This window comes from Corvus moneduloides, chromosome 6 (assembly GCF_009650955.1).
Source record: "Corvus moneduloides isolate bCorMon1 chromosome 6, bCorMon1.pri, whole genome shotgun sequence".
Taxonomy (NCBI): Eukaryota; Metazoa; Chordata; class Aves; order Passeriformes; family Corvidae; genus Corvus; species Corvus moneduloides.
In genome coordinates this window covers 9,815,200-9,843,031 of record NC_045481.1, presented here as the reverse complement: position 1 = coordinate 9,843,031, position 27,832 = coordinate 9,815,200, and the positions used below count along the sequence as shown (strand labels likewise).

Sequence of the window (27,832 nt, the reverse complement as noted above, 5' to 3'; positions counted from 1 at the left end):
TAGTAGTGTCAGCATGTGCCTTTTTAGTCTCTCATGCACTCAGTAAGTCCATAACAAAGCAACAGTATTGTGGTAATATTTAAGTTGTTTTAGTTTGTATTGACTTGGGGTGGTTTTGTTCAGATAATATGTGTGGAGTTTTGCTATTCACTGAATTTCTCTATTGGAGCATTAATTTTGATAGAATATGAGAGGAGTAAGAGGAAGTGTCAAATGGGGATTGAGCCACAGACTGACTAAAGGCTGGGTTAAAGTGATTGCAGCATCTTTATATATGATTAATAAAGACCAGTACTTCTTAAAGAAAGAAGAGCTTTTCTCAATTTCATGAGATGAGATTTAAAAGCAATGATAGCAGCTATGGAGGAGACAACTTCTGTGTTTAACTGAACATTCTTGGGGATAATATTAAAATCTAGTTCAAACCTCAGATTTGCTATTTAGAAGCTTACCCTTCCTGGCCCCATTTCAAGTGGACTGTCCTGCTTGCAATTTTTAGGTTCCACTGTCACTAAACAAGATTGGTACCCTACAAGGGTAACCAGATTTAGCCAAACAAGAACTTAATTTACATCCTGTGCAGAGCCCACAGGCCAATCTTTTGCATAAAGACTGGAAGATTGAAATGTTTTCATGAAAGGATAATATATGCCTGGAACTGTAATATGCATGAGTAACATTTTCATACTAAAAATTATATCCACTGATCACTGTAAACTGATTCACAGAATAATAAACCCATAATTGAATATTCAAGTTCATTTCTCAAAAAAAATTAGTAAGGGAAGCACAGCTCACTTTATTTCTTAACAGTTTATGTCTTCAGAAGAGTTTATAAGTGCATGGAATGTAATCATCTTGAAGTATATACTCATTAGTATTCATAATTATATAAATCACTTCTTTGTGCCTTAGCTTTGCATTCATTAATGGATTAAGATTTACCCAAGTATTGTGAGATTTACTTGACTGATATATTCAAACAGCAGATGCTGTGGAAGTGCAAAAGCAGTACATTTGGCTAGAAACAGTAAAGGCAAAAAAATACACAATCCCTTTTCAAGTATGATCTTACTCAGAAGAAGTATTATTGTGTAGTGACTTACCTACCTTAGGGTGGTCCCAGGTGTGTTGTGACCAGGGCCTGAGACACCAGGAGGCAGCAAAAATGACTGTATGCATCTCCTGAGGCTGCCCAGAGGCAATTAGCATCAGCCTAAGCCAGAGCAGCCCTGAAGCTACTGTGATGGACCATGTCTGGCATGAGTTTCCAGCAGCCCCCCTGCCAGTCAAGGCTTTCTGGCATTCAGCAGTGCTCTGTTCACACCACTGCCTCCAAAGAACCCACTGATATGATTCAGCTGCAGACTTGGCTGTGATAATTTCATCAGCTGAGCCAAAACGCATTAACAGGCAAAACACAAGTTTCAGAATCATAAGAAATTCAGGTCACTATTCATATCTCATTGTAAAAGAACTTCCTGTTGACAAATTGTAAGAAATCCTTGCCATGGAAAAATTCTCGTATGATGATTGGGGTGTAGCATACATTGGCTCTTTTTAAAGGGTTTCAGAAAAGCTACAGACTTTAATTTCTGGAATAACTCGAATAACTAGAAGTCTAAATTCTTGGGAGAGAGCAGAGGGGGTATGTGTTGTTTTGCAAAACAGACTTTGTAGTTAAGGCTATTTAAGAAGACAAAATCCATGAATTTCAAATTTCAGAAGAGACTGACTGCCTTGACTGCTTTCCAAGTGATTGTATTATCCTGTCGTGTCATATAGAGAATAGCTGGTATGACACAGCATAAATATTCTGCAACAAACCAAGTCAAGTCAGTTCTGACCTTAGTAGCTCTACAATAAATACTTAGATAGAAAACACTTATTTGTTCAAAATTGTATAATAATGGAAAACAAAATGAAAACTCAGTTCCAATGAATATGTAAGAAAATGTCTTCTGAATTTATCAATCTTCTTTTCACATTTACCAAAATAGCATTTCACTTTTACTGTTATGTCTGGAAAACCTCCAGTTTCTTAAGGCCTCATGAAAAATTCCACCCTGGAAAACAGAACAAAATACTAAGCTGACATATGAGTAAATAGCCACAGGTGCCAATTTGTGCCAAGGAAGAATTCCAGCTCACTTCAAAGAAAAAATCAGTTCTGCCATAGGAAATTACAGAGCAACTTGAATTGACAAGAGATGCTCAAAATTAATTCGTTTGCTGTCTCTCCCCTGGTGCTGCTTCTGCTGCTGGGAAAAAGGGAGTCTATTCAGTGTGACACTGGAGGGCTTGCTGGGCATGTCTAAGTTACCACGGTATCTCAGCCATAAATCTGAGTACCACAGGACTGAGTCAAACAGGCTGGTGCTGGGACAATGTGGCTGAAGAGCTGCCACTGGGCAGAGCACGTTTCCATCACATGAAGATTTTTCTCAGGCTTTTAAATCATGAGGTTCACAGTTTCTCTAAAAGCAGCAAAGCAGCTTATTACTTTACTATCTTGAGTCTATAATTTATAGGTATTATCAAACAGTCACTTAGCACTCAATGTTCAATTTCATATGTAATTAACAATGTCATTTCAGCTTTTAGTGCTACTATATGTTTACACGTAAATTAGAAAAGCAATCTCACTTGTTTACAATATGAACTTTGGTTTTGGGCACTACCCAACGGAGTTGATAACCAAAAATTCAAAGAGATAGAAAAGAAATGAAATTAATGAGAAAGATGGTTAAAACAGCATTCCAGCCTCCTTTGACTGCAAAATGAGTGGGATGGGAAATGACAAATGTGTAAATCACCCTTTAAAGGAATTTAGAGTGTTTTCTGCATTGGTGCACAATAAACCTGGCAGCAGCATTTTACAGTTATGTAGTTAATTACAAGGATGTGGGGCACGTTAAACTGCTGCCCACAATGGAACCATTTACAGGGTAGATTTCTGGTCAGTGTTATACACTGAGGAAGGAAGATACTGTTATTCATCAGCCTATTCTCTCTGAGTCATGGCAGCTTTCAAACATATGGTGATGGTGTACTTTGTGGCCCTTCATCATGTAATATGAAGTGTAACACTGTGTAGGCAGTACATTTCACTTTCATGGCTAATTTTTATTTATCAGTTGTTCCCAGCTTTCCCTTAGTGTTTACTGAGGCATGTGTCAGTTCCTGTTTACAGCTACATTATCTTCAATAGGTAGAGTTTGATACAAAACTGCACTATATATGTCTTTGAAACAATTTCAATAGATTCAACAATTTCAGTATATTTGAATTTCAGCTTTCATTAAAAATAATTATTCTTTTAGATATTAAGGAATAACCTTATGTTAAAACACACAGATTCAAAATCTAAAGTATTGCATATGGCATGTTTCAGCAATTTCTCTGAACTTCCCCAGGAGACTGTAGTTAATTGGTGTGGCAGAGTGAGCTGCTCTGTGTAATCAAAACACCTCAAACAGTCCAGCTGTTTTAGGTGAGAATGGTGTCGTAGAGAACCATGGCAGCATGGATTTCTTCCTTCAAAAAAATTACTACAATCTCTACTCTGAATTTTCCTATGCCAAGCTGGCTGCTAAAGTCAAAGGCCAAGGAGTCCTGCTTTAAATTCCTATTTATAATTGCCCTCTAAAGCAAAATTGTACCCTCAGAATGTCTGTAATGACCTACATACCAATGAGGTAACTGCCTTTTTAGCCAGTTGCTGCATAAATTACCTAAATTACCTAAATTGAATCTAGTCTTTTTGGCATGAGGAAAACCTTCAGAACATGATATGATGCAGCAGTGTCTGCCAAACTTGTCAAACTAATAGCATCCCCTCACTTTTTTTTATACCTATACTGGTCAATAAAACACCTATTAGGAATATAGGTGGAATTAGGAGGAATTGCTTTCCTCAGAAATAGACACCTACAAGACTGCTTTCTAAGGCCTCCTTTCACATCCCCTGAATATAAGGGGTACACTGAGTGTGGGTAGGCTAGGTTAGAGATGGGCCCCATGGAGGTCTTGGGCAGAACTATGACATGAAAGACAGGTACTTGAGGTTGTCCAAATCACACAGGGAGCAGGGAGTAGTATAGGATTGAGAAGGCACAGAGTTGATTTTAAACCATTCTCTCAAACTCTTCTCATCTGGGCTATCAGTCTCAGTTCTAGAGCTTTTGGAGGCTGTCCACAGGTCGAGTTCATAAGAATATTTGCTCTCAGGTAAGTGACAGAAAAGCCTGCAGAGCTAAGACACACCGTCCATCCGGTAGGAGTGAATTATGCAATCATCTCACTGGTGTTTTAAGTGTAAGCCTTGATACCAGTGATGTTCATATCTTGCTTTCTTCTCTATCATTGTGAAGATACAGAAGAAATGAAGAGTATGTCCATAGAATGTCTTTAAGCCTAATACTTTTCAGTGGACTTACCTGTGAACAAGTAAGAAAATGTCTTGTTAAAACAGATTTAAAAACATAGAATTCCAATACAAAATATAGTAATTACAGCATCTGAAAATTAAGCAAAAGCTCCACAGTACATACTTGCTGTAGGAAGAAGGAGGCAGAGAGGAGAGAGGACTCATATCCAAACCCTTGGGAATAAGATCATCTGTCCTTATCCTGCATCTGCTCTGTTTCCCAGGAGACAGGATGAGGAACAAAATATCTAGCACAGGCAGTTCTGTTTGCTATTGATTTTTAGAGTGACTCTGCCCTTCTAAGCCCCACGTCCTGTCTACCATCCATCTAGCCACAGGCATATTCAGAGAAGCCATTTTCTGTACAGACATAATTGGTCATTGGCACAGGAACGACAGAAACTATTGTCACACAGCAGAAATATTTCCATTTTACTTTCCCTTGGGGCAAACTGTATTACTGTGAAGTCCCCAGTCCAGTGCAGTTGGGTACTGCCCCTGAAATACCCTCTTAACCAAGGCAAGCTCCAACAATGAAAAGTGGATTAAAATGGCCTCCCATAAAAAATGAGAAATTCCAATCAACCTTGGATGCCAAGTGTATTTGGTATAATTCCATATAGAGTATTAGCTAAGGAGGAGGGAGAAGCATTTAACGGAAGAAAGAAGTATAAAATTTTGGCAGTTACTGTGCCACGTGCAGAAAAGGAATACATCAAGTGAAAGGGAGGTTACTGATAAATCTATCTTGGGAGCAAGCATTTTGGGTAGTGACCATGGCACAAACAATTGCAGCTCTTTAGGCTCAAGAAAGATGAAGCAAATAGGAGCAGAGAAGGGCAAATTGAATAATCAGGGAGATGTAGAATCTCTTTTAAAGAGATTAAGAGTTCAGTTTGTTTAGCCAAGTAAATTGATGGTCATGAGGGGAGAATGGTGTGCAGAATCTGCTACACAGGAGAGTGGAGGAAGAACAAGCCAAGAGAGTTGCCCAGGGAAGAATCTTCTTTTTCTACAATAATTTAATTAAACATATAAAAGAGAAGTGTTACCTGTGAGGACTTCCTTAGAAAAACCAACACATGGAGAAATGGGGCCAATCACTAGCCAGGGGAAAGAGCCAGGAAAAAAATAACCTGATTTGGCACAATATCTTTATGTATATATTACCCTTGAGACTGCGCTCTGGAGGAGTGATGTTCTTGGGCAGGAAGGGCAAGATACCTGCTTGGTTTCCAATAGACTTTGATAATTACATTTAGAAAAAGACCAGATTAGGTGGTTATCTTTAATGGCTTTTAGACTTCGGAGACTTGGTTGTCTTTCATCAGTAGGTGCAAATTTCTGCTTAGAAAAGGTCACACAGGCATACACTGGCATTAGCATTTCTTGTGATTAGCTTATGCATGAACTTTAATAAAAGGCAGCATCTGAAAAACCACAGCTTTATGTAGGAACCTCAGTGAGAATAAAGATAATAGATCTCCTATATCTGTGTGAGGAAGCACCAGTTTTCCTGGTGCTGAGGCAAGTTTATGTTCTAGTCTGTGCTTCTGCCTCATGTTGATTGGAAAAAAAATCAGTGCTTTTCCTACATTTTCAAAGATTCACTTCTCAAAATAAGAAAAATCTCATACTGGTTAATGAAATTATCCCAGATTTACACTGGTGTGTGACTGAAATTACAGTCACAGCCCTCACAGGTTGTTTGTTTTGTTTTGGGGCTTTTTTTTAGGAAAAAGCATTTTTCATAATGCAACTTGGGAGGATTTAATGAGAAAAGGTTATCTAAATGTCTCCCTTGCCAGGAGGAGGAATTGTAGGATCCTCAAGGATCCTACAATGACTACCGAGATTACCAAGGAAAGAGTCTCACCTAATCTAATTGCAAGTAATCTGACAGCCAAGCCTGATGAATTAGCAGATCTCTAAAGGAATGCTGACAAACCATGTAAGTAATAAAGAGCTGGTGTTCTCAGAAAGGGAAGGGGATAATGGAAGCAGTAGGAAAGCAGGCACTTAGAAATCAGAAAAGGCGACCCTTTTTTCCCTCTGCTTTTACCTACGTGTTCCTGGGTTTGAACAAAGACACATGATTTTGTGTTTGGAAGAGTTTGTTTGTTGTGTTTGTGGAACAAACTTTTTTCCTATCAATACTAGGCATTATTCCAATATAAAGGTAAAAAACAGAGCTGAGTCATAGTTGGGAAGTAAGGATGTGGGAGGGTGAACAGAGTACTGTACCACAGACTGAATGTTATTATTCCAGTAGTGGCCAAGGCTGATATTCCACCAACAGCATGGTTTTTATTTCCTCTGGAGGATCTAATACACTTCTGCAATGGTTCAGTGGCTGAGGTAGGTGAATACAGAAATAAATGTAACTTCCTGTGACTCATATGCAGCATAATAATCCTCATAACCTTGAATGACCAACTGAAACCCCAAGAGAAAATAAACTCACTGAGAAGTGAGAGTATGGAGGAAGGAAAGGAGGAGCATAAATGGAATGTTATCTTTCTTCATGCATAAGCACTAAAAGTCATGCAGAGTGAATATGGAGAAGAGAGTATTCCTAAGCTAGAAAGGTGCTGGTAGTCAACCATCAGCTGACTACGGAACACGGAAACAAGTGAGGAAGAAAGTTGCTTCATCTTTCAATGAAATGAGAGGTATGACAGAAGTAAAGACAGAACAGAAATTGCTGGTGGAGCATAGCGAGTATGTAGTGGTGTAAACATTCCCTCGTAGAGGTGGGAACCTACTCCTTGAATGCAATGAGTAAAAATACAAGTCTAATTATCATCACAAGCTCTCCTCTGTGAACCCTTTAGCTGTTCAGAATTTTGATGTTTAGAAATAGGATTTTGGAAAATATTGACAGTGTCTGTAAACTCATATAGTATAGAGTATCAGAACTTGTCAAAGGGTGCAATCCTTAGCTCCTTGATCACTTACTACGTTGAAGATAACAGTGGAAATTGGGATATATAAATATAGCTGTGTTGCTGAAATTGTCTAGTATTTTTCTCTATGTTCACATTAATATTGACATGCAAATTCTCTAACTTTCCAGTGGTTATTTTAACTGTATTACCTGAGGCTTAGAAGTCTGTTTTTCCTTACAGAACTGTTTTAAAGCTAATTGAATGTGCTGCTTAAACCTTTCAGTCAGTACGTTTTGTTCTTTAGCAGCAGCATAGCTCTGTAATAACAGAGAGAAAAAAAATCTTGTTAACAAAATGTTAATGTCCAGTGCAAGCATCCTGCTCTGTTTTGAAAAATATAACAGAAATTAACTGTTAAGAGTTGAATTAACTCTGCATGCTTTATTTCCTTGTTATTTCTCTGTGGATAGAAAACAGCAGGGAAAAGCAAACTGGCTCTCATTTGTTACAGCATCCTAGAAATCCTTGTGACTCTGAAAAAGGAGAATTCACTTGCATGTAAATAAAACTTATTGACTTGGGAAGCAGGCTCAAGATCAGTGTTTATTTTACTCGGAATTAATGCCTTGCCTGACAGTGAGTTCCCAATGGTAAGTTCAGGCATTTGACAATGAGTCAAGCAAAGCAAAACAGAGTCCTGTTACCTCGAAGTGCCTGAACTCCCTGATAAAAAGGTAGCTCTGCATGCAGTAATTGCACAAATGAACAAAAGAGTTGAGCTAAAATTGTGCCTAGGAGTGTGTACTAGACACTTCTGAGTCCTGAGCACTGGTTTTTATGTTTCCTCTTTTCCATAAAGGACATTCTTGTAGGAATTACAAACTAAAAACATATGCAGCTGTCAAGTGGTTGTGATGAAAAGCCAGACAGGTTGCTGAATCTGGCCTTTCAATATTTATTATTGCCAGGATGCTTTTAAACAGCACTTTAGCAGCAGCTGAAATTATTCCAATGTAGTACTTTATTGTGGCCCATATTTCTAAAATGAAGTCATAGATTTTATAGACTATAATATTAGATTGAAGAAAATAAAATTCTCTTTTGGTGGGAAGATCCTCTAAGACAGAAGGATATATATATTTTTAGTACAATGGTAAAATAAAATGACCCACATTTCTTAAATGAAGTGAACCTGAATTTCTTTAGAGGCTTGCCCCGTTTGTGGATGTCAGTTTAGCTGACCTCAGTTTGCTGTATGTATTTCTCACACTGTTGCACTTCAAAAATCTAAGAGCTTTGTGCTGCATTAGTTGAATTGTTTGCTTTTTGCTCTCTCACTGTGAATTACAAACCTCCCTCTCTCTTCCAGGAGAAGAGGGAAATCGTTATATTGAGACTGAAGAATCCAGCATTGTACATAAGGTGTTTTGGGGTTTTGTTTTGGTATGCATTCAGATGTCTGCAGAAAACCATGGTGACCTTGCTGGTGATAGACAAAGGATTGCAGGAGTCGCCATCCATAAAGGTGGAGAGACTGGAAGGTACCAAGACTGGACATGGCACTTAGTGCCATGGTCTAGTTGACATGGTGCTGTTCAGTCATAGGTTGGACTTGATGATCTCAGAGGTCTTTTCCAACCTAATTGATTCTTTGATTCTGTAATATACTAGAGACAGCATGTCTCGATAATTTAATCCAAAAATCAGGGCATGCAGCATAACTAGTTCCTTAAGAGAAAATGGAAATGTGGGTAGTGAATAGTTTTTACTGCTAGATAAACCTGGATAATTCTCATGTAGATGAGACAGGAAAAACAAGATCCAAATGAAGAAGAACTCTTCGGATATTTCAGGTCAGGCAGTAGCTTCAGGAAAAATCACGTTCACCAAGTCTCTCCTGTGTCTATCTTCTGCTGTGTGCCATAAACAGAGAGGAGTAACACTGCACTTTAGCTCCACTGAGCTAATCAACTTTGCTGCAGGAGGGAGCTTATAGTGTGTGCTGTTTATGTGGGAAATTGCCAGGATGCATATACTTGATTAGCCAGCATATTATGAATCAGGATCATAGCTGGAGTAGTTGCTTTGTTCAGAGATGCTCACATCCCTGAGGTAAGAAGCTAATTGCAGGAAATCTTTTAAAGCAAATCTGTGATAGGAAGTAAGCAATGAATATTGTTTATTCAAAAGGCAGGAGTGGTTCCTTTGAATCAATTCTCTTGCATAACTATGTAATTAGGGCATGTTCTATTTTTAATTAAATCTCTTGCATATTCATGAGAATACTCTGAACCTGTGGACCAATTGGCATAACTCTTTAAAACGTAGTTTGTATAAAGGAATGCCCTTCAATCTTTTTTCTCCCTTTCATATTACTGTGCAAACACATATTTCACATTGTTATAGTTAGGCTGTATTGCCTGTCAAAAGTAAAATGCGGTTAATTAAACCATTAATATAAAATTGCTAGGGAAAAGTTTTAAATGGAGATGAAGAATGCAAGAAACTGCTGCTCTGAAATACTAGTATCAAAACTGGGTTTTGCTGGACAGCTTGGTCTGTGTAAGATATCAATCAGAGTGGAATTCAGTAAGTATACTTTAATTCCCTCAGCTTTTCACATCCAACAGTTGATTCTCTGTATTTGCAGTCTGCAGACTATCCATGTTCCCCTAACTCTGTTTTGTTTCTTGTGGGCTTCTGTGACTCTTCCTGTTCCTCTGCTTCTTTGACAGCAGCATTAGCTTCGATTCCTCTTCCAACTTCCTGCTTATTCTTAGGAGTCTTGCTTTCTCACCCAACTCTTGTTCTCACATCTGTCAGTCTGTAGACTTGCTCAGTGTTGTACGTGAGGGCAAACATACATAAGCTCTACTTTCCTTGAATATTTTAAATGTTACCACTTAGGTAAGGCTGCATATTTGGATTTGCCACTATACCTCTGTGTGTTTCTATTAGGTTATGATTCCTACCCTGTACATACTGCAGGGACTAGATGGTCATTGCAGGTTCCCTCCAACTGAATGATGCTCTTCTATCCTATGTGGAGCTCAGGTGATAATGCACAATATAACTCTTTCATAAAGTTAGGTTGTCACTAATCCCTGATGATTTACAATGTACATTTTATTGCTTTGCTATATTTAATGTTTGAGGGGTTTATTTTTCTTTTTTTCCTTTCTTTTTTTTCTTTAATTCTTCTTTTTAATTTGTTTTTCTATCTTAGACCTCAATTCCTTCCATCTTTCCTTTCTGGGCTTAACTTCTACCTAGTGGAAAATAACATGAAGAAAATACTGTGGCTGTTCCTTCCTCTCTAGTGAGAGTGGGAATGAAATTGGAATCTGCAAAGAAATAGTTCTTGCGACAAGTGTCACTGAGATCTCATGGAAGTCTTACTTTTCATGTGTAAACCTGTGTAAGAGCAGGGATCTTTCATTTACTTCCATGGGGAACAAAGACAAGGGCATTAAAATATATTAGCAACACACACTGAGCCCTAAGGGGGGCTCGACCTTCACCACGAAACTCACCCTTCAGCCCATTTCTCTGTGTGACTTGTTCCATGAGCCGCTGCACACTGTGGAGATTTTCACGCACATTTCACAGAACCGTGGAATCATCATGGTTGGAAGAGACCTTCAAGATCATCCAGTACAACCATCTACCCAGCACTGCCCCTGTAACCCCATAACCACTAAACCACATTGCCCAGCGCCACATCAAGATGCCTCTCGAACACCTCCAGGGGTGGTGGCTCCACCACCTCCCTGGGCAACCTATTCCAATGCCTGGCCACCTAACAGGGAAATTTTTTGGGGTCTAATATGCAATCTGAATCGCCCCTGTCCTACTTGAGGGCATTTTCTCTTGTCCTTCTCACTGCAGGCACGGTAGAAAAGACCAGCCCCCACCTCACTACACCCTCCTGTCACGTAGTTGTAGAGAGCAATGAGGTTCCTCCTGAGCCTCCTCTTCTTGAAACGAAACCAACCCAGGTCCTTCAGGCATTCCTTACAAGACACATTTTCTACACCTTTCACGAACTTTGTTGCCCTTCGCTGGACACACTCCAGCACTTCAATGTCCTTTTTAAAGCGAGGGGAAGATTTTCCCAGAGGCATTCAAGTGAGACGGAGACATGAGTTTCACGAGTCGTACAGTCACCATAACGCTGAACTTCTTTCCACTACAGTAGGTCAAACCAGCGCCAAGAGCATCAGCAGTGGTGCCCCCCCTGGAGCAAAGCCACCCCAGTGTCACCGAGAGGCCCTGAGGAAACGCCGGGTTCTGCTCTCCACTGACACCCACTTGAAGGAGACGAGGCAAATCTTAGCAAGGTTCAGCGCGGCCCGCACTGGCAGCCTCGGGGATGCAGCTGAACGCCTGCCCTCGCCCAGAGCATCCAGCCCGGCGCTGCCCCGCTCCCAGGGGCGGATGACGCCATGGGGGGGGCAGGCGGTGGGAGAGAAGGGCGCGCGGGCGTTTGTGGGAGAAGGGGGGGCGCCGCCATGTCAGGCGGGGCGGGAGGGAAGGAGGGAGGGGAGCGCGGGGCGGGACAGGGGCGGCGGCCGCAGCCGCAGCAGCAGCAGCCGGGGCGGTGGTGGCGGCTGCCGGCAGCTGTCAGCGCCCGCTCTGCCGGCGCCGACCACCGCGGCCCTGCCAGCGCCTTGCGGGAGGCACTGAGTGCGCCGTGGTGCTGATTCGCTTCTTTCTCACCTTCCCTCCCTCTCTCCGGTCCTCTCTCCCCCCCAAAAAACCCTTTTCCTTCCTCCCTTCCGCCCGCCCATCGCTGACATCCTCCTCCGGCCGCCTCCCCGCCCCGGGCTGCGCGGCCCCTGCCGCCCCAGCGAGCGCTGCGCACATCACCCGAGCTGCAGCACCGAGCGGTGAGCGGGGGAAGCCGCCCGGGCCGGGGGCCGGCGGGCCGGGACCCGGGGCGTGTGTATTTGGGTGTGGATGCATGGGGTGTTTAATTCCTCTCCCTTTTTATCCGCCGCTGCGCGAACAACAAAAGGCTGCGCGGGCCGCCCGGTCCCCCCGCAGCGCCGCCGCTGACAGCCGGCCCCGTCCTTTCCCGCGTCCAGGGCGGGGTGGGTTTTTGGGGAGGCTGTTTTTGGGCGTTTTGTCAGTTGTGCTCAGCGCTCGGGTGCGGGCAGGGGTGCGTCCCTCGGGATGGGGATCGGCTCGGCTTTGTCCCCGTTTCCTCTCTCGGCTCCCCTCGGTGCTGCGGCGGGCGCCGCCCTGGGAGGGTGCGGGCAGAGCGGGCTGAGGAGGCGCCGGCCTGCGGCTCCGGGCGTGCGGCGCTTTGTCTGCGCTCCCCTCGGCTTTGGGGCTGTGCTGCTGCCAGTTCGGAATTGGTGGAAGGCGAGGCGAGGAGAGGTCTTCTTTGGGCTTTGTACATAGTGACCGGATTTGTACATCGTAGGTCACCTGCCGTGCTGTAGTCGGAGACGGTTCATAGACTTAGGACTTGCCCGGATTTCTACACCTTCAAAATAAGGAAAGCATTGGTTAGAAACACGTTATTCTAGCAAAAATACGGAATTGATTTAATTGATAACTTATCTTTAGAGAAGAGATTTATTAGAAAGACATTTTAAAACCTTACTCATTTTGCTGTCGTCTGTCTGATATTTTAAGTAACGAGATGTCAGATTTGTAGATCTGCATAGCACTTGTGTGTAATCAGAAGGAAACTTCTTGACACCTTATTGAATTCTGTGTTCTAAGCATATTGAAACCGGTTTTAATGACCAAGGTGGCATCACGTAGTGTAATGCTCTTGCCTCGCTTTTCGAAGGCTGCTAAATCAATGATGGTGCGCTTACTCCTTTTTTTCTTTTCTTTTTTTTCCCCATGTTAGTGATTTCCATTAGTGGATATGATGTAAATGTACTATCAGTACTCAAAATACTGGTCCTGAACTCAGAATACAGATTAAGAAAACAAAACCAGCTGGGAAAAAACAAAAGTCATTTTTTATAGTTTGCTTTGAACAGCAAAATTGTGAGCCACTGTGAATCATATAGCATGCTTTCATGTTTACACATAAAAATGCAAAAAACGAAACCAGTTAAAATTAATTTTTAGCAGTTTTGTGATTGGCAGAAGATTTAGCAACAGTTACTCTGCAGAATAATTGTCTTTCACTTCCACTTTTGCATTTGCTCATCACTTAAATAGGAAACTTATGCGCAAAGGGTGTCCATTGGAAGCAAAAGAGGAACCTTCGAGATTTTAGACAGCTTAGCATTTTAATAAAAAAAAAAGACCAACAAAACTGAAAGCAACACCTTTTTGAAGGCACAATTGATTTAAAACTCTTTTGGAAAATATCTTTATTTTAATTGAGTATGAATTCCAAAGCTTCAGCGAAACATGATAGAGAATGTTATAACCCTAGGATTACAGATACAATTGAGAGTTACACATTCAGCATTTACTGGCAGCAGAGAGAAAGCTGATCCATCTGGTGAGGCTGAGCAGAAGACCTTGTAAGTTACTTGCACGATTATTTTTGTGACCACATGGTTTAGGAGGACCTTTTCAATGAAATTACAGCAGCTATGGAAAACTCTAGCAGTTCCATTTAGGTAGGCATTTCACATAATGCAGAAGCATGTGGATAAATGCAGGGAATTTAAATTGTCCATTCCTGACTCACTCATTAATGCAGTATCACTTCTGCATCATGTTGCAGTTAAAGTTTGGCAACCTTCATGTTTCTGAAGGCTGATGATGGAGCTGGACATTTCCAGTAATCAGAAATTCTAGCAGCAATTCGAGCATAGATTCCCTTTACTTGCTACCATATATATTTAAAAAGAGTAAATAAAGTTATCCCCCAAAGGCCCTGTGAAATAGCCTCATGAATTGTTTGTCAAATTCCTATGATAGAGTTAATAGTGCTTTATGAATGGAAATGGATTCTTTTAAAATGTCTGTGTATGACAAAAGAGGAATCACATAATATGCAATTAAATATGCAGGAGTCCTGAGCACAATCTGAATGTTTTTGACAAAACAAAATATACTGTACAAACATTTAAGGCATATAAGAACAATTGCTTCCTGTGTTTATGGAGAGCTTGCTGTGCTAATGTCAGAAACCCCTCACTCATGTGCTACTCATACAGTACACATCTCTTTCTCTCTGTATCTTTTTGTTTACACACACATACCTACATTTGTGTCTTATTTAATTGGGAATTTGGGGAAATATTGTAGCCTCATATTCAGTTCTGAGTCCATTTAATGCAGCTTCTGTTTCTCTTGAAATGTGGACTTGTGCAGTTACTCTTTCATCTCTTCTTCTGTTTGACTTCTGTGGCAGACGTGCAGTTGGATTTACTCTGGGATTAATAGCATCTTTCCAGATGCATAGCTCATGATTATTTTAAAACTCAATTCAGTGTACAAATACTTGTAAAATAAAGTTTTTATAAGAGGAGTGAAAAATACAGAAATTTGGGTAAACTTATAAATAAGCAAAGTGTACTTCTCTATTTAATGTTATAGAGCAGAGTAGCAGATAGTGATGGGGACAGGCATGTGAGGTCTAGTCAAATAAACATCCTTTGTAGTCAGTGTCCCTCCAGGGTGTTCAGCATGACACAAATGTTGTAAAAATGGACCAGTTCCATTATCACTGCAATAAAGTGGGTAGCCACAGGCTTTTCTCTTAATTCAGCCTTCATAATACTTCATGTTTCCAGAGTATTTCTAATTGTTTTACAAGAACACAGTATTTACCTTGACCAAAATTTAGAAAAACATTTCTTTTCCATGTTAACCCTCATTTTCCTTCAAGCAGAAGCATGACAAACATAATGTCTAATACATATTTGTTGTAACCAAGTAGCAGTCAGAGACACCTTGCTCACTCTAAAAAGAATCCTATTTGACTACAAAATAGAACTGATTGTAGTAGTTATCCTGAGTCACAGTCAGCTTCAGGTGTTTCTGAGGTATTAAAGTCTTCCCAGTATTTTATTTAATTAAACGTTTTCCTTTCTGAAAGTAGGATGTAGAAGAAAGCGTCATTCCTTTGAAAAATTACTAAATAAATGCCTGACCAGAAAAAAGTGCACTTTTTCTGACTTAGATTTGCTGAGATACTTGTTGCTGTCATCTTCAGGGATTTAAATTGGGCACTTTGTTACGAGGATTAGAGCCAGAATTGCAGCTGCTTTCAGTGATACAGGAATTACTTCCAGAGGGTTTTATGTGAGGTGTATAAAGTACAAAACTTATGTTTTGTAGTCATCAGGCACAAGATGACACTGTACTCAGGGTTTTTTTGTGCTAGACAGTTAACATACTTAAGAGGTCATACTGAAAGGGCAAGCATGAGGACTGAGGGTGTATGTATGCTTCTGGTAACCATAATATATTTGGGAATGTGAACAAAGGATGAACACTAAAGCAAAGTTAACATTAGAGATGCTAATTTCTTAAAATGTATAAAGACACTCTCTGATAGTTAACAGTTTCTTCAGATTCCATCGGCTAAGAAAACAGATGCAAGTAATAGTATCTGTGTGTTGATTTAATAACTGTTTGTTTCTTTGAATCCAGTTTATCTCCCAGGGATGCTGCTATTTAACTGCAGTCAGAAACAATCTTTACTTTGGAAGCTATGTTTAGGCCTTTGGCATGTATGTAGAATTAAAATTAATTTAGTTTGTCAAATAATTATTGTTGGGCATGATTCTGGCTCAAAATGAGGAAGCATGGGATCATGCCACCTTATATTTCCAATATGCCTTCCTTCTGTTGTCTGCTGAAACGGGCATATTTTGTACATGGTTTCTCAATATCAAGTCTTCCTTACAAGTAAAAGCGGTAAGATATCTTTTGTTGGTAGACTTAAAAGTGAGCAGTTTCATATTTTGATTCTTTTGTAAATCCCTGCCATAAACCCCGTTCATCATGTTTAGATTCTGTTTTGGGGATTATGTCAGAAACATAGCTGATTTTATTTAATTTTAAAGTGACTAAACAAAGGATGTAACCAATCTAGTGGGTAGTACTGGCTTCCTTACGTATCTGTAGGGTTGGGATGGTGGCTAATTATGTTACATTTACTATGTGATTTACCCCAGCAAACCATTTGAAAAGTTAACATTACACTTATTAATGTTCAGAGGTTCAAGAAAAGTCTGACATAAACCAGCTTTTTGATACTTCTTAAAAAGTTATATCTACAAGTTAGTCTTTTTAAAGGACAATACATATATTTTTCAGAATTACCAGATAGATAAATTATTACCTTCATTCTTATCTGTGTTTGTATGTAGTAGTTAAGTAGTTAATGTTAACAAAAAATTAAGATTACTGGCAGTGTGCTATGATTCAAGTGTGTGTGCCATTCCACAGTGCAGAGGGTGGTGGTTTTGAGCTTTGTAAGGGATTGCAGTAACTATTCCTGCACTATATCTTGCGTTTGCTCCTTCCAGCTGACAGCAGCTGAATGATTTGCAAGCCATGTCATACAGATTAGGGACTGGCAGGGAGGAGCAGGGTGTGTGTTGGTGTGGTTCTGCTGCCTTTTTTTGTTCTTCTGAATAGAATATTGTTTTAAGTGCTTTTATGGATGTTCCTTTATGAAACAATGTCAGCCTGAATAGTGTGGGGAAGTCACAGTTCTGTCCTTCTCTTCTGGCTTGAGCAGCTTCCATTTCAGAGAGGCTGCTGTTACTCTGTCATCCCTCCTGTCTTTGCCATGAGTGGATTTTAGTATGTCCTCATTTTTAATGTTCCATTTGTTCATGTGCTTAAACTGCATGTTCCACCCTGTTCACCCCCAGTTCCCAATCACATTTTGTGTGTGTTTAGAGGGAGAAGGGTTGATTAAAGAAGTGGGATTCATCTCTCCCCAATAGTGTAGAGGGTGGCAGTGTGTAATTAATTAATGCAACTAGTGGGATGGTAGTCTGTGAGGACACAGGGGAGGTTATAGTTTTGAGCTAGGAGGGGGGCTACAACCTCCTACAATGCTTCTGTTGATAGAATAGGAATATATAATTGATCTCTATGGATGTAGATAAAATGTTCTTCCATCTCCGTGCTGGTTTATGTAGTTCCAGAGTCCTGCTGCTTGTTGCCTGTCCTCGTTCTATCAACACAGCTTGCTGCATGGCAGCCTGGGGAAATACGTGAATTTTGGTTGTGTTTATGGCCTGAACCTTTTTTCTTTTCTGTCCCCTCACCTCCAGTGGAAAAATAATCCAGTAAAAGGCACATATCTTTATTTTGATTTATTATGGACAGGAATGGGAATGAAATGTATGGCTGGGTGTGGAGCATTGCCAGGTTGCTATGTCTAGCCATAGCCTTGGTGAATGAATGAATGCTCATGGTCTGGTGTTTGCAGGAAGCCAGGCCAGATGATTCAGTGGCTGTTTCTATCTCTAAATTCCTCTGAACGTAGAAGGCAATACTGTGTGGAAAATAAAAGAATGTGCTATTGTTTATATTTACCATTTCCCTGGGTGTAAGTAGCCCAATTCAGTATCGTAGCATTCAGTATGATGAATATTACTGTACTGAAACATGGAGGGATGTAGAAGTCATGATGATGTTTGGCAGTGTGTTAGCTTGCATGATAGTGACCTAGAGGTCTTACTAGAGGTATGAGGGAATGAATCCTCAGAAAGACATGTTAATTTTGGGGAATGATGTATTTTGGGAAGATTTGGTGTGTGAACCTGAGGACTATGTCTGTGGTAAGGCAGAATTATGCTTAACAGAGAGGATGTAATAAAACTACTTCGTAAGATTCTGGTCTGGTAGCATTCTGGAACACATGATACTGGTCCTTGGTTGGCACTCCCAAGGGCTTAAGAAATCGTGCAGAGATGATATGTAATGTTTTCTTATGGTACTTATGGGTGTCATAGCCAGACGTCCTAGTTTTTAAAGAATTAGTTATCCATTCTATACCTTTTGAAAAGACAAGAGGCACCACAGGGTGTCTTTGTCTTAGTCACAGTAATTTGCTGTTACTTATCTTCTTTCCATTGTTTAGAAAACAGATAAAGGCAGATTAATGAATCGATTACTTTGCTTTTAAGCACTTTTTATTCAGTTAGTATCGATTTCTCTCCCAGGAGTTTAAGTAAAAATCATATCCTGCATGTTGATTGTAGCACACACTTAAAATACTGCTGTTGGAATACATTGTTTACCTGAAGAAAAAAGTTCTTGGGTTTGGAATTTGTGCTGAATGCAGGTGGAGAGCAAAGATGCACAGCTTATTTTTGAAAGCAGCAGTCAATGGGGTTTGAATTACAGTGACTGCTTGTACTTTGTGTGGCCATTGAATCTTGATCCACACCCGTTTGTTAGGATAACAAATAGCCTGAAAATATGCTTGCTGACTTCTTTTTTTTCTTTTCCTTTTTTGTCTTGCAGCCTGTAGTCTGGCTGCACATGGAACAATGCTTGCAAGCACACGATACGGTGCTTTTAATGGCATGGTTGTTTTAGGAGGCCACTGTTCTGCCATCCTCGGGAGGGGAGTGCTTTCAAAACAGATTATCCAAGCAAGATGGTTTAAAAAATAATATTCAGATGAAACTTTTAGCTTCTGTGTTTATTTTCCGGTGCTCTTGTTCTGTGTTAGTCCACCAGACGAGTGGTGTCCTGCAGCAGGGTGGTGGGAACTGTCATGCGAGAGGTGTTACCACAGTGAGGATTTCAGGAGTCCCAAAGGGATACCCCATGCCCAGCACTAGCTAAGATAAATCAGAAATGTGAAAGATCACTGGAGCAGGGACTGGAACTATGGTTTGGTCCTCAGGTGTGAGTGCACAGAATGTAAAGGTGCCTTTGTGAAGCGTTGGGTTATGGTCTGCTGTACTGCTCAGCACCTCCTGACCCAGAAGAGTTCAGAACATCAGAGTAAGGGCTCCAGATTATGGAGTACTTAACAAGGAAATTATTTCCAACCTTACAGCTAAATCAGCTTTCTGCAGTCATGGGTAAGAAACGGTGAGTGATATGCAGCTGTTTCTAGATGGCTGCATCATTTGCTGTGCTTTGTATAAACTTAAATGTGTAAGGTATAAAAAAAGAATTATTCTCATAATGGTATTCTCATAATGGTAGTTGCCATTGAAAGTACCGATTTTGATGTAATGGGTTAGCATTAATTCTTTCTCAATATTAAGGATTATGGCTGAACAGTTTACTTGTGAAATGTTTTGCAAGAATTGGGTAATTGGGTTAGTGGGTTTGCTGCTTTTTTTTTTTTTTTTTTTTTTTTTTTTTTTAAATTACTAGATAAGTAGGAGGAAGATATTTTTCCTAAAGCTTGAAGGGAGACTCTGCACAGTTTGTGCATCTTAATGTAAACTATTAAATAGCTTCAAAACCAGATGTAAGGATTTGTTAAACCTAAAGGCTGCTGTGTGTTGAAACAATGTTAGTGGATGTTCCTTTTATGTCTGCAGAAGAAAGAGTGTTTTTTTCTTGTTGCAGTCCGAATAGCCCTTCTCTTCAATGTCATCAAGCATGTAAGAGTGTTGTAGTCAGTACTCACAGTAAATTGTCAGCAGAGCTTCCCACATAGGTCCAATGGTATGAGGCAAGCTGTGGCCTTCTCTGCCCTTCCTGAATGCATTTTCTAGATGTTTATGGGTATGCTATAAAAAGTAGATTTGGTTAAGTTAATAGATCTGATGTTAGTAAGTGGAAGCTGATGGAGTTTTTAATGTATTTTGGAAGACTGATTTGATGGGAACATTCCTGTGCTTCTACCTAAGTGCTATTTAGAGATTAGATAAATAGATAACATAAATGGATGCTTACTTTGATTAGTCAATAAAGCAGTTCTTGTCCAAAAATAACAATTCAAAATGAAAGATCTAGAGTTAAGCTGAAAAATGTTTTGTCTACACTATTGACAACTTCAAATTGCAAGACTTGGTAGCTTTTGATGTTTCTGTATTTCGTCTATCACTCTGTGTACCCTAACCCTATTCCAGTCTCAAAGGCTGTCACACCAGCAAGAACCAGCCTTATCAAGACATTTATCAAAGTTCATTGAAGACATGGTTGCATAAGGTGGCCAGTCCATGAAGAGCCAAGTGCCATTTTCACACAGAAATAAATGTAGATGCTTGGAATAGTGAGGGTAAAAACTGTGGAATTTGATAGTGATGATGGATCTGTTACTCAAACTTTCTTGACAGTATTTATTTAAAAATACAGTCAAAATTTCCTTTCAATCCACTTAAAGTAGATAATTTATGAAGCATGTCTTTGTAACTACAAAATACTAAACCACAATACCGTTTTGAACAGTTAGCCTAGATTTTTCTTGATGTATCTTTGATTCTTGTGACAAGACTTTTTAATAACTAAGGATAATTATAACTACTTTTTAAGTCATTACACCTCTGCCTTCTGATGCATTTAAGTAAGTTTATTCTGTCTTTGTGTAACTGCTCTTAATAGAGTCATGATCATTTTGTTAAATTGATCCAGTGAGGTGGGCCTTTGTTGTCATATGCAAAAGGCAGATCCCTGTGGCCTGAGTTGGCATGTTGTGTCAGTGTTTTAGGGAAGGCAAAAAGCTCTCCTTTCTCAAAATCCACTAGTGGCTGCTTGGAAGTGTTTATTAGTGCTCACAGAAACTAAGGAAGCGTCTGCTTTGAAGGAGACCAACAGACGCTGTTTCTGTTGACACAACAGAGGTACAGAAGGGAGACAACTCCCTTGCTCCAAGGGGTGGGAGACTTGGAGATTTGCAGTCTGTCTGCCTTCAGAGATTCCATGGACGTAACTAACATTAAAAAAATCAGCATTAGATTTGGCCCAACACTACTAAACAAGAGAAGGGGGTTGTGTTCAGTTTTATTATTCTGGAAAAGAGTGGGATTTGGATCTTGCCACAGGGCTGTTTCAGATGTTGAGGAAGGAAGTTATGTACCACCAGCTTGTAACAGATGATAGCAGCCTCGATTAACAAAGCATTTATAAGCTGTACCTTCTTGAAAGTCTGGCGTTTAGTGTAGCTCCTCTGGACTCCTTACTGAGTCTATGGAACTGCCTTAGACACACACATGGCGGTCAGATTTCTTTTGCACATGCTTCAGCTTTGACAATGAGTAGTCACTGATGTGGTAACAAATGCATAGAAGGATCTTAATATCCATCCAGTTTCATTTGAAATCTGAGATATTAGAGGGGCTTGAGAATGTATACAGAGAATGAATTTTTCTCTTACATGCTTACAATACATCCAGACTGTAGGATCTAACACTTCTCAGAAAATCTGCAATGATTTTAGGACATGTTGCTATTCTGTGTTTTAATTACTATACTTTTAGACCTTGGGAAAGGTAAAATGCAGTTGGTGAGATATACAAGAAAGGAACTTAGCCTTGATTCCTTTCACACAAATAATTGGGATAGGCATAATAATGTGTATGGAGCAGTCACATCATCTGAGGGTTTCTGTCTTCTGCAATATGTGAACAGGAAGAGCAAGATGGGATTTGGCCTGCAGCAATATGGAATTCCAGATATGTTTGAGTCTAAAAGAGATTTTGGAATTAGAGGGGCAGGTCATCTGGAATGTCTGCAATTAAAAGGATACAGATTTGCTGTATCATGATAATTGAAATGCTAGCTAGTAGCTAGTGTTTGTTCAATGCAGTACGGTCAAGGGATTGACACCATAATCTTTTCTTTAAGAGGAAGAGTAATCTGTGTAGTTAAAGAACGCTTTTATGTCATGGAATATTTTTATGCTGTATACAGATTTTTAACTCAATTAACTATTTCAGCAGGAAGTAATAATTTTAATGAAAACAGTTTGCTTGCTACAGAAGGAAGGCTGAGAGTTGAAATAAATTTCAAGGCATTTTTGCCAGTTGTCTTTAAAATGTGCAGAAGTATTTATTTCCAAATTGTACTAAGTTTGTTACCTTTAAGTATCCAGGTATGATTGCTAAGAATCAGTGTTCATTAGTGTTGAAGTAGCATGCTACAGAAAACTAAATCAAAGGACTCTGCAGCTGAGCAAATCTTCATAGCTTGTACTTTCTCAGCAGTGCAAATCATCTTAGCTTGTGCTTTCTCAAAGAGAATTGTCAGCATCACCCCTGCTAAGGGTTTTATAGGAGCTATTTTTGCTATCATCTCTTTTTTTAGCAAATATGGTTTGTTAGCCTGCATTTCTCCATAATAATTTTTTCATCTTTCAAAGAATCTGAAGATTTCCCCTGAAAGGTATGATTTTTATTTTTTTTAATAGCAGGCCCAAACATTAAAAGATTCCAAGATTTATCAAGATAGATGTACAGCAGCTGTGTTCTTCGGCTAAACAAGTACATAATCCTCTTCACTTAAACATAGTGATGCATGATCAATGCAGTGCATGGGCTTATTGGTAGCCATTGGGGTTTCCTAGAGCCTGACGTGCTGTTTTTCAGAGATGGATGCTGCTGTGGTGCAGGGGTAGAATGTGAGGCCATACAGCCTCTTCCCACTGCTGCCATGTGGAGAGTAGGCTGCTTCTGGCAGTCATAGGAGAAAAGCAACAGCCTTGTTGGAAACGCAGAAATTTCTGCCAGTATTCAAGGGGTGTTTGTGTTTTACTCCTTTTAGTCAATCTGTCCTTTGCTTATTGTGCATTTCTTCAGAAACCTCTGGGCTTGCCTTTAGAAATGCTAAAACTTGGCAAAGGTTGAGTGTTTGTCCAGTTTACTTACCAACACAGACATTTTGTGATGTTAAGGCTGTAGGTCAAATTATGAATGTGATTCTGAGCTTTTCTTGGAATATGTGCCCTTGACATTAGAGGACTACAGATGTCCTTTTTACAGTATTTACCTAGCATACCTTCACTTTAAACCATGTGGTAGGGCAGACTTCTACATTTAGGGCTAGCTCCTAGTTGAAGGCTGGCAGGAGAAGCACAGTAAGATTTTTCTTAAATTCAGATGTTTACTACCTGGAAGTTGGTAGAAAAGTGACTCCCCTTGGAGAGGGGGAGTTTCTCTGTAGCTTAATATTGGTCGTTAGGTCATGTGCAACTCCATCCTCTTACCTGCTTCTGGTCAGTGATTTACAGCCTCCAGTATGTGCTGCTAATGTCCTCACCGAGTTATTTTTAAGGTAGCTCTGTACCTGTGTGCTGCATGATGAAGATGCTTTGTGAGCTCACGCATTTGGAAACCCGAGGCAGTGCAGAAGTGCAGCAGTGTTCTGTTTATAGAACTGGGTCAGCGAGTGTGCTTTAAGTCTGACCTCCACCAGGACGCTGTTTGCAGGTGCAGTTCCAGATTTTCTATTCTGTGCGGATTCAAATATAGATGATGAGAAGAGTGATGACTGGCACTGACGGGAAAGCTGCAGTCCTGAATATGTCAAGAGGGAAAAGCTACTTTCCTTTGGGAGTTCAGAGATCATGTAATGGAATAAAATTCCTGAGTATAAGGAATCATTTTAACTAAAAGGAAGGCAAATCAAACAAAAAGGTAAAGATTATAAATATTCCTTTTCGGAGTATGACTTGTGACAGCAGAAATAGTCTCACAGCTAAAGAGAAATTTAACATATTAAATTAAAAAAACAGGTAATCATTGTTCTTTCAGACTTTGAAATTTCTGACTGTAAACCATAACAGTAATACAGTTAAACTAGAGTGTTTGTTATCTGAGTGCTTTTACAAATACCTTTCTCAGCGTATGAAAGGCATCCGTGAGTGATTCATCCTTGTAATTTCTGCTGTCGCTGAGCTGTCTGCGGGAGGGGTGCGGCTAATGCAGTGTTTGACACACTACTCAGTCCTTCCCAAACTGTTTTTCATCTCCTGCCTTTGTTGCTGAGTTTCTTTTCGTGCTTGGACAGCCTGTGATGTTTTGAGGATTGTTTGAGAAGGCAGTTTTCCACATTATGAAGATTAGCAGTTAAAGCAGCTTGTAGTATTTGAAGATGGTGCCTTACATGATGTAATGAGACCTGTTCTTGCTCTGAGCAGGGAATTAATGACTTGTAATTTGCAGCTCACACAAAACTGAAACAAGTACATGGCAGATGTAGGATGCTGAGCCTTGCCATTTAATTAAGGAGGAACTAAGAGTGAAATTAGGGTTAAAAGCCCTGAATAGACTGATTATTGTTAGGAAACAGTGAACTGATAGGTCCCTATTAGAGATACAAAAAGCTCAAATTAGTATAACTTTCCACCGTAACTCTGGAATTTGCCATGCATTTAGGTGACAGACGTATGGCTTGGTATGGCTTGAGCCAGCCTTGTAGCAGCTTTTACTGTTGGGAAGATGATTTACTCTTTTTTATATGCAAACATATTTTTCCTTAATTTTCAGCTCTGCTGCCTGTTAGCTGTATATTCAGAGAGAAAAGTTTAGGGAGAATTTGGCTTGACAAAGCAGTTTAGACTTCGTGGTTTTTAAAATTTATTTATTTAAAATTGTATTTTGAAACAGTAATGATCAGACCCTAGATACATTAAACATTTATCTTCCAAGCTTTTAGTACTTGAAACCCATTAAATAATAAAAATACCAGTACAGAGAGGGGGAGTCCTTAGGGATTCCTAACAAGGAAGAAAAGTTAGAATGATTTTATTTATTTGTTTTTAGGATCCACGCTAATCTTTAGTCAAGGAAAAAAAAATCTCCTGGGTTTTTTTAGAATAAAACTCTTCCTCTGTTAGTTTTCCTATGCAGAGAGGGATTCATATATGTTTTGGCTCAAGAATATTTTGAGGTGATCTGCAGGAAAATGACTCTTCTTTAACAGCAGCTGAGTAGGAAAAGCTCTTGAAGAGATCTTTAAATATGAGCTGGAGAGCTTAGGTAGCTGGCAGTGATGCATGTATGTCTGTGGGAGAATTTAGGCACAAATTTGTGATGTCAGCATTACTAGTGTAGCTGGTTTGAAAGTTTTATGTATAACAAAATACTTAAAGTGATTAAAGATAACAGCCACTTAAGTTGTTTGTATATGATCAGATTATCCCAGTGGTTACACGACTGAAAGACTCGGCTTTGCTTTCTTTGTGTTTTCTTTGGTTCAGACTCTTGCTATTCTCAGTCCATTTTTCTGTTTTGAGTTTATGTCATAAAATGTTTTGGAAACCTCTTGAGTAGAAAATATTGCTGGGCTTTTTATGTTGAGCTGTCAAAGTTAACTAGTTTTTGTGTGTTTTAAGACAGTGACCTGATTTTTCTAAAAGTTTGAAAGCATTAAGTGACTTTTGTACTTTAGCATAGTCTATATTGTTGAAAACAAACAAGGAAGGTAATACTCAAGATCTACACAGACAAATGCTTAATAAAACAGGTAATTTTTTTAAGCCAGCTGGTGAGTCTGTAACTCTGTCTGCATTGCATTTTTTTTTTCCTCATCCAAAATTCTGTTTAACATACAAACCTTTGTGCATCTTAATTCTTTCTTTTGTTTTCAGTTGTACACCCAAGTTAAAAACTAGTATTTGAATCTAGAATTCCTGCTCTACAACAGGTAAAATTTGCAGTGCAGTGGGAAGTGCAGGACAAAACTTAAGAAGTTTAAGACACCCTTGCCTACACCCTTTTTTTCTGTAGGGAAGATGTATAGGAAGAAAGAGTTAACATTTTTTGAAAAGTGACAGTAGAAAGGTTGGGTAGGTTTTGTCTCCTTTCCCCTGTATACATCCTGCATACAAACTTTATTTTTGCATCCTGTGTGGGGTTTGCTGCCTCAGGGCATTCAAATCTAATTTACAGAATCACAGAATATGCTGAGTTGGAAGGGACCCACAAGGATGATTGAATCAGAGTCCTTTCCCTTTTCAAAACCATCCCCAATTAAATGATTATGTATTCTAATATGGGCTTGTGTGATGAACAGGTAATGATCTTTTGTAAAATACATCTTTAAAAAATCATGGAAATAGCACTGCACCTCCACACTACTCTTAAAGGCTAATAGATATTTATTCATTAATTTTGCTCCTACAAAGAGTCAGATCTGATAGCAGGACAAATTATGTTTGTTATCCTCCTGTTTTCTAAATTATTCTCCCAAGCACAATCTATAAAACGTTGAACACCAACAGACACCCCACAAAACTTATCCCAAAAGATTTATTCCTTTCCTGTCAGTGGGAGAAATTGGGATTCTAAAAGTGTTCACTAGAGGAGACTTGAGAATCCCTCTCCCAGGCTGCAAGGACCTTCAGGTCAGTCTGTGTGTTGATGCAGCTTTTGGCTTGGCTCCAGCTCCGGTAGGTTCCTTGCACTGGTAGTGTAGAGGCAGTGGAAGCTTTTAGCTACATTTGGGCTGGAATGAGGCAGCTAAAAAATATGGCACACTGGATTGAGACAGGAGGCATGTATTCATAAAACAGGTTTGCTGCTGGGATGGTTTTAAATATGTTTTTGCCCCATCATGTTTAAACCTGCTTTTCCTCTCTTCAAAAGCTGCTGTGCTATCTTAAGCCATCATTAGTTGGAGCTTCATTGTATTCAGCCAGAGCTATGGGCCTGTTTATCTAATTTAGCTGTTAATTTATGGGTGTTAATTTATCTGTATTCATCACTTAGAATAACTTTATTTCTACTGAGGTGTTTCAGGTGTGTAATTTTTTTAAAACTATCATCTATCCGTGCATTACATACATGTTTGCAAACACCTGCTTTTCATCTTTGCTCTAGAATGGCAGAATACTGAGGCATGCAGGAGGAATTTCCATAACATACACAGATGGTCACTTCATTAGATATCTCTGCTGGTTTTATTTCCTTATAATCAAAGGTTCAGTTCTTTGCATTCAGGATGGAAATTGTTAATTGAGGCTGTGAAAGTGTGCCGTGGGTAATTAGGGTTGAGTTGTGTGCTGAAGTTAGCATAATCCATAACAATTTCTTTTATGACTGTGTGTTAGAAGCATTCATTTACAAATTTGGCCCACATTAAATTGCAGATCATTTTTCCACACGACTTCAGAGAGTCTGTACTTCAAAACTGTTTTTTCAAGCATTCTGGGTAGTAGTTCTCAGGTTATAAAGGGGAAATGTGTAAATACCATTCTCGTCATCAGGTTTTCATGGGTTGATTTCTTATGCCATGCTAGATGAATGGCTTTATACAGATTTATATGTTCCATATTAATTTTTTTGTGACTATGAAGTTATTATATTAAATCTGGGTAAAACCAAGTTCACACTTCCCCAAATTATCTGTTTTCAGACAATTATTACAAAATAAACCAGTGTCATACAGCTTTTTTGTGGTAACGTGGATATGCCTTTTGGGTATAGCACTGCAGGAGATCATAACAGAGAGAGTAATTTGAGTACATATAGGAAGAAAGAGCAACCTTTTATTTTTAATGTAATACAAAAGCATAAGAGCACATCCTTTGGCTGTTGTCATGATGTGCATATATGCACGTTCTTATAGCAGTTCTGATTCAAGATTTAAGTGGTTCTAATTTTTTTTGCTTTCTTCTAAAATTAGACTTGCTTCTGTAGTACAAAGTTTTAATACT

The 27,832-nt window shown here is 39.5% G+C and overlaps 1 protein-coding gene across 8 annotated transcripts in view; it reads left to right on the top strand.

Annotated features, from left to right (window-relative positions):
* The first annotated feature begins 11,883 nt into the window (after positions 1–11,883).
* KLC1 (kinesin light chain 1) overlaps positions 11,884–27,832 on the top strand; it is a 47,853-nt gene continuing 31,904 nt past the window's right edge. For 7 of the 8 annotated variants that reach the window (XM_032113234.1, XM_032113237.1, XM_032113235.1 and 4 more), the window contains exon 1: positions 11,884–12,206. The gene's annotated coding sequence lies outside the window, so the exon portion shown is untranslated. The remainder of the gene's footprint in view (positions 12,207–27,832) is intronic. The other variant, XM_032113232.1, reaches the window with a different exon arrangement.